The sequence below is a fragment of the Artemia sp. Qi Xiang Cuo genome, chromosome 14 (assembly GCF_049724085.1).
Source record: "Artemia sp. Qi Xiang Cuo chromosome 14, ASM4972408v1, whole genome shotgun sequence".
Lineage (NCBI taxonomy): Eukaryota > Metazoa > Arthropoda > Branchiopoda > Anostraca > Artemiidae > Artemia > Artemia sp. Qi Xiang Cuo.
In genome coordinates this window covers 39,249,621-39,260,067 of record NC_142807.1, presented here as the reverse complement: position 1 = coordinate 39,260,067, position 10,447 = coordinate 39,249,621, and positions in this window count along the sequence as shown.

The window sequence follows — 10,447 nt, the reverse complement described above, 5'->3', positions numbered from 1 at the left end:
CGCACATAACCTCATCTAAATTAACCTTAAAAAATGAAACTATCTTTTTTTTTTATCATGAACTGTTTAGAGACCAATTCCCTCCAAAATTAAACCCTCTCCCCTGCTCTCAAAAGTGGAGGAATGAAGGGGCTCTGAGCATTCCCCTTGAGGCAGATCCCCGTTTATTTTCGATTCTGAGTATTTTTGGTTTTCCCTCCAAAATTGACGCCCTCCCTCTCCGGCCCCCTCAGAAATGGAGGATGACCCCCTCCCTCTCCTGCCCCTCAGAAATGGAGGAACGACGGGCATATAACCTCCTCTAAATTAACCTTAAAAAATGAAACTATCTTTTTTTATCATGAACTGTTTAGAGACCAATTCCCTCCAAAATTAAAAACCCCCTCCCCTGCTCTCAGAAGTGGAGGAATGAAGGGGCTCTAAGCCTTCCCCTTCGCACATAACCTCATCTAAATTAACCTTAAAAAATGAAACTATCTTTTTTTATCATGAATTGTTGAGAGACCAAGACTCTCCAAAATTAAACTCCCCCCCCTGCTCTCAAAAGTGGAGGAGTAATGGCGAATTCAGCATTACCCTTCATATTGAGCCTTGTTTATGGTTGAGTCTTACTTTTGGTGTTTTATTCTACCATTGACCCCCTCCCGCGACTGCCCCTCAACACGGGATGAAGACCCCCTACCTCGCCTGACCTTCAGAAATAGAGGAACGAAGGGCACATAACCTCATCTAAATTGACCTTAAAAATGAAACTATCTTTTTTGTATTATGAACTGTTTAGAGACCAATACCCTCCAAAATTAAACCCCCTCCCCTGCTCTCAGTAGTGGAGGAATGAAGGGCATCTGAGCCCCCCTCCTTGAGGCAGATTCCCGTTTATTTTCGATTCTGAGTATTTTCGGTTTTCCTTCCAAAATTGTCCCCCTCCCTCTCCTCGCCCCGCAGACATGGAGGATGACCCCCACCCCCTCCAGACCCTCAGAAATGGAGCACATAACCTCATCGAAATTAACCTTAAAAAATGAAACTATCTTTTTTTTATCATGAACTGTTTGGAGACCAATTTCCTCCAAAATTAAACCCTCCCCCCTGCTCTCAGAAGTGGAGGAATGAAGGGGCTCTGAGCATTCCCATTGATGACGATTCCTGTTTATGTTCGAGTCAGAGTATTTTTGGTTTTCCCTTCAAAATTGTCCCCTTCCTTCTCCTGCCCCTTAGAAAAGGAGGTTCATCCCCTCCCTCTCCTGCCCCTCAGACCTGGAGGAACGAAGGGCACATAACCTCATCTAAATTAACCTTAAAAATGAAACTATCTTTTTTTATCATGAACTGTTTAGAGACCAATTCCCTCCAAAATTAAACCCCCTCCCCTGCTCTCAGAAGTGGAGGAATGAAGGGGCTCTGAGCCTTCCCCTTGAGGCAGATCCCCGTTTATTTTCGATTCTGAGTATTTTTGGTTTTCCCTCCAAAATTGACCCCTACCCTCTCCTGCCCCCTCAGAAATGGAGGATGACCCCCCCCTCTCCTGCCCCTCAGAAATGGAGGAACGAAGGGAACGTTAGATCCATCCTATTTTAAATTGACAATACTTATCAATCAAATATATGAATTTCTGTAGGTTTGATAATTTGAATCAGAAATTTTAAGGATATCGACTGTTCTTACTAAAATGTATTTTGTATATTTGTGTGTGTGTGTCTGTGTGTGTTTGTGTGTGTGTTCCAACTCTTGCATAACAGTTTTAACTAGCTAACTCGTTTTTTGAGTTTGACTCGATTATTTCCTACAAGTTAAGTTAGAATGAAAATCAAGAATTTATGCGCTTTTGGTTTTCCCTCCAAAATTGACCCCCTCCCTCTCCTGCCCCCTCAGAAATGGAGGATGACCCCCTCCCTCTCCTGCCCTTCAGAAATGGAGGAACGAAGGGAACGTTAGATCCATCCTATTTTAAATTGACTGTACTTATCAAGCAAATATATGAATTTCCGTAGGTTTAATAATTTGAATCAGACATTTTAAGGATATCGAGTGTTCTTACTAAAGCGTATTTTGTATGTTTGTGTGTTTTAATAATTTGAATCAGACATTTTAAGGATATTGAGTGTTCTTACTAAAGCGTATTTTGTATGTTTGTGTGTGTGTTCCGACTCTTGCATAACAGTTTCAACTAGCTAAGGCTATACCCGTTAAAGATAGGCCATTTTCTTTGATTTTGAAAATCGTTCAAATTTCACTGGAACCTTTTTTTTTTTTTTTAGATCGGGAACCTAGATTCTTACTAAATTGATCATACGATTTAAATTATTTCATCAGATACGTTAGCACTTTAAAGTGAAATTTGACTCGCATGTGCTTGGGGATATTAAGCATTTGAATCTGATAAGAAGAGGCTTAATTTCTTTTAATTTCCAAGATATAACATATAAAATGCTTTAAAAAATGGGATGATATGTGTTCAGTTCCTTCTTACAATTTGGATCATGAAGTGGAACGCAAATAGACGCTTTTATTTCGCTAAACTTGGTGAGCAGCTTTTTAACTTTTAGCTTTCAAATTTATATATAAACTGCCATACTTTAAACTAAAAGTAGTAAATGCAATTTAATTTTGATTTTTTAATTAAGAAATTTTTATAGAAACTGCAATAGTTTCACGAGAACCTTCTTTAAGCATATTTTAAGTTTAAACGAAAAGTAGTAAATACAATTTAATTTTGATTTTGTAATTCAGTCATTTTTATAGAAACTGCAATAGTTTCACGAGAACATTCTTTTAGCATATTTTAAGTTTAAACGAAAAGTATTAAATGCAAAATTTATTTTGATTTTGAAAATCGATCATTTTTAAAGAAACTGCAATAGTTTCACGAGAATCATCTTTTAGCGTATTTTTAAGTTTAAATGAAAAATATTCAATGAAAATTAAATTTGATTTTGAAAATCATTCATTTTTATAGAAACTGCAATAGTTTCACGGGAAGTCATCCGTACATAGTCTAGCCTAACCTACGATTTTGGTATTTCTGTGCAATAATGTGGAATTTGGTAACATGTGTGTATGATTGTGTGTGTGTCTGTGTGTGTTTTGTGTGGGTGTGTTCTGACTCTTGCATAAGAAAACCTTAAAATTTAGTAAATTGTCAAAAGATGTCAAAATGTAACCTCTTAGTTTAACTGAGGTATTGGACCTTTCATCTATGCCGAAAAAAAAACATAATTTCCGCTTGTTTTGAGTTTGACTCGATTATTTCCTACAAGTTAAGTTAGAATGAAAATCAAGAATTTATGCGCAGTTTTAACTAGCTAAGGCTATATCCGTTAAAGATAGGCCATTTTCTTTGATTTTGAAATTCGTTCATTCTTATAGAAACTGCAATAGTTTCATGGGGGACCTCGCACATAACCTCATCTAAATTAACCTTAAAAAATTAAACTATCTTTTATTTATCATGAACTGCTTAGAGACCAATTCCCTCCAAAATTAAACCCCCTCCCCTGCTCTCAGAAGTGGAGGAATGAAGGGGCACTGAGCCTTCCCTTTGAGGCAGATTCCCGTTTTTATTTTCGATTCTGAGTATTTTTGGTTTTCCCTCCAAAATTGACCCCCCCCTCCCTCTCCTGCCCCCTCAGAAATGGAGGAACGAAGGGAACGTTAGATCCATCCTATTTTAAATTGACAATACTTATCAATCAAATATATGAATTTCCGTAGGTTTAATAATTTGAATCAGACATTTTAAGGATATCGAGTGTTCTTACTAAAGCGTATTTTGTATGTTTGTGTGTGTGTCTGTGTGTGTTTGTGTGTGTGTTCCGACTCTTGCATAACAGTTTTAACTAGCTAATTCATTTTAAGGTTGACTCGATTATTTCCTACAAGTTAAGTTAGAATGCACATAAAGAATTTCTGCACTTTTGGTTTTCCCTCCACAATTGACGCCTTCCCACTCCGGCCACCGCAGAAATGGAGGATGACTCCCTCCCGTTACTTTATTGCTATTAGTTCAGAGCAAAGCACTAGTATATTTCTCTTCAAGCATATCTAGTCGTATGTTTACCAGGATATTAAATAAGTACCATTTTTTAGAGGTAATATCCTTTTAAATTGACAATACTTATCAAACATCACTTTTGTATTATACAGATCACATATCTCATTACCCCTTTTTTAAATGTTAATCAAATAATTCTGATTATAGTGTCCAATTTTTTGTCTGCTTTTCAAAATGTTCGTATTTGGAACTCTGTCAGTTAACACTAAAAAGTATATTGGGTAATCCTCTCGCAATAACAAAAGTCTTAGCAGTGATTACATCTCATTGTCGGGCGACAATTCAATCAGATCAGAGTTGTGCAAATGGAATACCTTTTCGCAAATTGAGTTAGCTTCTATTTCATAGGCAAAATATTTGAATTCCTTTTATTCAAATCACCTATCAAGTTATCAAAAAATATTTGAATATATTAAGTTATAGGCAATTCTGGTTTAGTTTCTTCTTTGCTGATTTTAAGTATCAAGTCCATCACCAAATGATGTGTGCAAAAATACGGATATATATATATATATATATATATATATATATATATATATATATATATATATATATATATATATATATATATATATATATATATATATATATATATATATATATATATATATGAGTTTAAATGAAAAGTATTCAATGAAAATTAAATTTGATTTTGAAATTATTTTTTTTTTTAGATCGGGAACCTAGATTGGATGATCATCATTACATAACGCATGACGTCTATTACGAAGTATGGAGATGGGGTAGCCATAATTTCTATCGTATACTAAGAAGGAAACTGGGTGAAAGCGAGATAGAGGCGTTAGCACCTGGTTATGGAGGGAAGAATGAGGAAAAATAATAGTCTTTTTTTTTATTTATACGCTATTATACATTGAATAAAGCTGATTTACTTGTTTTGAATGAAGTGCTATTCCTACAAGTTAAGTTAGAATGAAAATCTAGAATTTTTATGCGCAGTTTTAAGTAGCTAAGCAAACGTTAGACAGCAATATTTCGTACCTGTTTTTATACACAATTCCAATTACGAGTTAAAGTTTGTTCTTCCGGCGTTGGCCCGCATTGCCAAAGGTAGAGTTGTAGATGACGCATGGATAGATGGTTCTTTTTTTATATAATATCATACCCAAATCATCGGAGAAGCTACTGCTGCTAGAATTCATGTGGAAAACAGCTGACAAGGGTAACACGTGCCTGAATAAAATCCGTTTTTTAGACTCTTTCAGCGTCTTCCCAAAATCTTTAAGTCTAATGATTCAGGTGCAAACGAGTGACAATTTTGATAGCTCCCCCCTCCTGAAACAACGTTTTCTCTAATGATTTTCTTAAGAAAACACACTAAATTAGAAAAAAAAACCAAATGTTCCTTTATTATCTAAGTAGCACGACAAAAAATCAAGAGTTTATGTGCAGTTTTAACTAACTAAGGCTAAATTTGTTAGCGATGGATCATTTTTCTTAAGAAAACACACTAAATTAGGAAAGAAAACCGAATGTTCCTTTATTATCTAAGTAACACGACAAAAAATCAAGAGTTTATGTGCAGTTTTAACTAGCTAAGGCTAAATTTGTTACAGATGGGCCGTTTTCTTAAGAAAACACTTACATTAGAAAAAATACTAAATGTTCCATTATTACCTAAGTAAAAAAAAAGTTTTTTTTTTAACTGAAAGTAAGGAATGATGTCAAAACTTAAAACGAATAGAAATTATTCCTTTTATGAAAGGGGGCTGTCCCCTCCTCAACGACTCTCTCTTTACGTTAAAGTTTGACTTTCTCACAACTCTAATTTTTTAAACAATGAAAAAATTTAGTGTAAAGAGCGAGGCGTTGAGGGTACAACTATTTTTTTTTTTAGACAAAACATCCAAACACCCACGAAAATCTAAAAAACGTAGGTCTGAAAACCCAACTTGGACTTGCAAACACCAGCCTGGACATGCAAACAAAAAGAATCAATGAAATAAAATCAAAGTGAACTTTCAAAGATCAAGAGAATGGAACTGTGACAAGCTAAACCACGACAAAGCACTATTCTCGTTGAACTCAAGCCCCATTTAACTCAACCCCCGTGCAACTGAACCCCCCATGTAACTGAACCCCTGTATAACCGAAACCCTGTACAACTGAACCCCCGTGCTACTGAACCCTCGTGCAACTGAACCCTCCATGTAACTGAACCCCTGTATAACCGAAACCCTGTACAACTGAACCCCCATGCTACTGAACTCTGATGCTACTGAACCCTTGTGCAACTCAACCCAATTTAACTAAACCCCCGTGTAACCGTACCCCCTTTAACTGACCCCTCGTGCAACTCAACCCTCCATGCAACCCATCTCCCTCAAAACACTTTTCAGCCATTTTTCTTTTTAAATTGACAATACTTTTCAAACGTTACTTGTGTATTATACAGACTACATCGGAGAGGTAAAGCGAGGTCAAGTCACAATGTCATTCTATCGTTACTTTTCAGACATTTCTTCTTAAAACTATATTTTCAACTAATTCATCCGGGTTTTTTCACAAGCAATTCATACTATCCTCGCTCGTAATCGCTAATCACCTTAACCCTTTATTAAGTTATAGGAAATACCGGTTTTAGAAAAAAAACTAGAATAGTGACATAATTTCACTTTATCAACTCTCAAATTCTATACCCACCAGAAACCTGTCTCCTTGTGCAATTGAAACTGTTAAAAATGGGTGTTACCTTAGAAACCCGTCTGGTAAGGCATGTACCGTTCGTAGTAATAGGTGACTGACCCGTGGTACGTCATATTACGCAATCACCCGTAATATCCATAGGTGACTAAATTTGTGCGGGAAATCCCCCATTCATACTGCTATCTTTTTTGCAATGTTTAGGAACAGGCGGGGAATCCCTAAAAAACCAAACCTGACTATACCCATCAAACCAGACTATACCCATCAAACCAGACTATACCCACCAAACCAGATTATACCCACCAAACCAGATCCATAGGTACATGCACTGGAAAGGTGCGAGGGAACGTAAAGACCGCAAATAACACAGGATGGAACATAGTCTAGGCAAAGTATAACCTTGATTACTACTATAAACTTCAAAAAGGGCTCATTCGATTGGAAATTATTAAAAAAGGGCCCTTTTTAATAGTAGAAAGTTATTGGTTGGCATCCAACACCCCTTCCACGCCCACCAATTCCCAAAACACATCCAATCAAAAATTTGAGATAGCCATTTTGTTCAACGCAGTTGAAAAATCTGGAAATTATATCTTTGAGCAGGACACTCTCCCCCACAGTCTTCAAGGCAAGGGTTATAAGTTATGCCCTGGGGGGATGTAAGGTTTTTATTAAAAGCTTTGTCATAGAAACTTAAAAAAAGGGCTCATTCGATCGGAAATTCAAAGGGCTAGTGCCCTTTTTAATTGTCAAAAGTGATTGGACGGCAACTAACCCCCCTCTCCCGCCCACCTTTTCCCCAAACACAACCAATCAAAATTATGAGATATCCATTTTACTCAACGTAGTTAAAATTTCTGAAAATGAGGTCTTTAAGGATGACAACCCCCTCCCCCAGCCCTCAGGACAAGGTTTGTAAGTTATGCCCTGGGGGTATATAAGGTTCTTATAGTAAGCGTTGTCGTAGAAACTTCAAAAAGGCTAATTCGATTGGAAATTAAAATGGCTAGTTTCCTTTTTAATAGTTGAAAATGATTGGAGGGCAACTAATCCCATATCACACTTAACATTTTGCCGAAAACATACAATCAAAACTCATAGGTATCCATTTTTTTCAAAGTGGTTGAATGTTTTGGACGTTCTTTCGTTGAGGATGACAACCCCCCCCCCCCAACATTTCCGATCAACATTTTGATACGACCATTTTGTTCAACGTAGTTTAAAGGTCTGGAAATTCTGTCTTTGAGGATGATAAATCTCCCCCATAGCCCTCAGGACAAGTTTCGTAAGTTATATCCTTGGAGTATATAAAGTTTTGTCGTAAAAGTTTCAAAAAGGGCTCATTTCATTGGAAATTGAGAAGACTAGTGTCTTTGTTATTAGTAGAAAGTGATCAAAGAGAAAATGCCCCCCCACGCCCATAATTTCCCCAAACACTTCCAATCAAAATTTTGATATAGCGATTTTGTTCAGGATATCAGAATTGTCCGTGACTTATGCCTTTGAGGATAAAAAAAAACCCAGGCCTCAGGGTAAGGTTTGTAAGTTAGGCCCTGAGGACATATAAGATTTTTATAGAAAGCGTGGTCATTTAAACTTCGGTGGGGGCTCCTTGGATTGGTAATCAGACTTTCTAATGTTCTTTTTAAGAGTCAAAGTGATCGGAGGGCAGCTACCCCCCCCCCCCGCCAGACACACACACACAGACACGTCATATTGTCCCGAAATGCATCTAATAGGAATTTTGAGATATTTATTCTATTCAAAATGGTCTAAATATCATATAACAAGGCCTTTGGGGATGGAAACAATCCCCAGAGATTAGGGGCAAGGATTGTTGCCTATGTCTAGGGAATATTTAAGGTTTTTATGGAAGGGATGGTTGTTTAACTTTAGAAGAGGCTCAGTCTTTCTCCCTGAAAAAGACTATGTCAAAATAAAACGAACAGAAATTAATTTAAAAAAAAACTTTTTCAACAAAATGAGTTTATAAAAAAAAGTAAAGAACTCCATTAAACCAAAACGAACAAAGATAGAATCAAATAACTTACCAAGAATAATACTACCACAAATCAGTATCAATTAATAAATGAAACCCAAAACAAACACAAATTAAAATAAATAAGAGTCAAACTCAAAACGAGCAGAAATTAATATGAGTAGGGTTCTAAGCCCCATGCTTTCTAAAAGTCAGAATATAATTTCTACTTTACTGAAAAAATTCTTTTAAATGTTTTCACTTTTCTAACTTTAAGAAATAAAAAATCAATTAAGATTTTAAGGGATAAATACCAGCATATGTATATTAAACTGACAATGCAGATTTTTTTCAGTTAATTCATTTGAATTGTTTTCAGTAAAGTTCAAAATATATTCTGGCTTTTAGGAAGCTTTGGGTTTAGAACCCTACTCATATTAATTTCTGCTCGTTTTGAGTTTGAGTCTTATTTATTTTAATTTGTGTTTGTTTTGGGTTTCATTTATTTATTGATACTGATTTGTGGTAGTTGTATTCTTGTTAGATTATTTGATTCTATTTTTGTTCATTTTGTTTGAATGGAGTTCTTTACGTTTTTTAAAAAAAACTTATTTTCTTGAAAAGTTTCTTTAATTAATTTTTTAAAAGAGAAATGGAAGTACTGAAATGGAGACTGTCTCCCCAGCTTCCAATTTTTCTCGCTTTTGCTTTCTCTAGATACACAAAGATGCATACATTAACGCACTTGCATGTCAGGGCAATTTAATTGCCAACTTCGGCAATTTTAGTTGTTTCTTGAAGCAATTATCCAGGGTTAAAAAAAAAACCTTTTATCGTACAGGAAGGGGAATTTTGGAAACAACAGCAGCATCCGTCAAATAGACAAGAGTTGAAGGTGACTATTCAACTGAAAAACTGATAATGGTTGTCCAGTAGAATTCTGGGGTATATGAATAGAAACAAAAAGGACAAAAGATTTTAACATTTGCTAAAAAGTGCATTTCATTAAAATTTTCTTATTTGATACTCTAAAAAAAACATAAAATTGATTCAATGAAAGAATATTGCCTGAGATTCTGCCGATGTTGTAAAAACGTCGGCGGATTTCGTCATTAGAGATGCGGTCTGAAAACCGGGTGCACAATATTTAACGCAAACAACGGTGGTCGAAGACTTCGATAGCACACTCCTGAGCTGCTTTGATGGTGCAGGATTCGACATCATAGAGAAAAACTGCTCTCGCTGTCGATTTACAAATCTCATCTTTGTTCTTAAGCTAATCTCTCGACGAGTCCAAAGATGCCTGCGGAGTTGAGCAAAGACTGCTTGAGCTCTAGATATTCTTATGTTGACATCTTGATCGCACACTCCTCTTGAATTCATCTCAGATCCCGATAAACGAAGCCGTGAACCTTTTCAAGTGGGAGGCCATAAAGGGTGAGTTGACAACCTTTGTGACGTTCAAGTCAAGAACTTTCGCTTTCTTTGGGTTTATTTGACGGCCAAGGTAGTCTGAGAAATATTCCACTTCGTCAAGCATTTGCTGGGCTTAGTTTGGGTTCGGGGCAAGAATATTTACATCGTCTGCGTAGTCAATGTCCGTAAAGCTGACGTTTTTACTAATTAGCACTCCTTCAAATCTCCAGAAAGCATGTTCAAGAATCTAATCGATACAATAATTGAAAAGGACCGATTGAAAAGGAAAAGGATTCGGTAATTTCATTCAGAAAAATCGGAAAAAGATCGAAATT